The following is a 1,050-nucleotide window of genomic DNA, read 5'->3' on the forward strand; positions in this document are numbered from 1 at the left end:
AATGCTCGTACTTGTGCTGCCCCGACGTCAGCCATTGCATATTGGGAATGGCATCGGCACCGATCAGTTTTTGTCAGGTTAGGGGTGGTGGTAAGTGCAGACGCTCGGAGGCAAGAGTGTACTTCAAAACAGCTTTAATGCTAAACTCAAAAAGTAACAAAACTGAGCCGCCAAAATAAACTTACACAGCAAGATGACAGTAGATCACCAACCCGACACAAAGAAACACAGGGCTTAAATACACAGAGGGAGCAATCAGGGAATGGGTAACAGGAGGGAAACACAGCTGGGGCAAATCAGGCCTAACGAGACAAGGGGAGCAAAACCAGACGCATATACATGAGACATGGACTTTCAAAGTAAAACAGGAAACATAACACAGCCTGAACTAAAGACACAGACTCACATGCAGGCACTGCAACAGAGGGAACAGAGACATGGGACCAGGGCAGACAGACACTGACTGGACACGGGGATATAGCAACTAAGGATTACACAGAGACGCGAACTAGACAAGGGGATACAGCTGACAGGGGAGACAGAGCAACTAGAGAAGACAGAGACATAAACCATAAGACAGAACTCAAAGAAACCAAAGACTAGAAATGATAAATAATATAATAAACTCAAAAACCCTGGGTCAACGACCCAGCCATCCTAACAGTTTTCTATCGCCCTTTTGCTGGGAGTAAGGGCGCCCTTCGTTTGCGAGGTGCGCCTGCTGCTTGCAGCGCAGAGAGGAGAGGGCGGGGCGGCGGGGTATTCTCTGACCGGCTGGAGCAGCATCTAATAACCAACTCGCAAAATAAAACAAAATAAAAACAAACCAACAGACACAAAAACACCAGACATTATAATACAGACTTATAATTTGCACCGATGTTTTTTTGAAACTCTATACACAAAAAGTGAGCGTGAGAGCCCTCGGTGCACCTGCTCGCTGCTGAAGTCAAAGTAAACTTTATTGTCATCTCCACTACATACAGTCCAGTATATAGAGAGACGAGACGACGAGGCTCCAGTTACAGCAGTGCAAGTAAACAAACAATA

This window comes from Pundamilia nyererei, unplaced genomic scaffold (assembly GCF_000239375.1).
Source record: "Pundamilia nyererei isolate P.nyererei 1_Seehausen unplaced genomic scaffold, PunNye1.0 scaffold00218, whole genome shotgun sequence".
Taxonomy (NCBI): Eukaryota; Metazoa; Chordata; class Actinopteri; order Cichliformes; family Cichlidae; genus Pundamilia; species Pundamilia nyererei.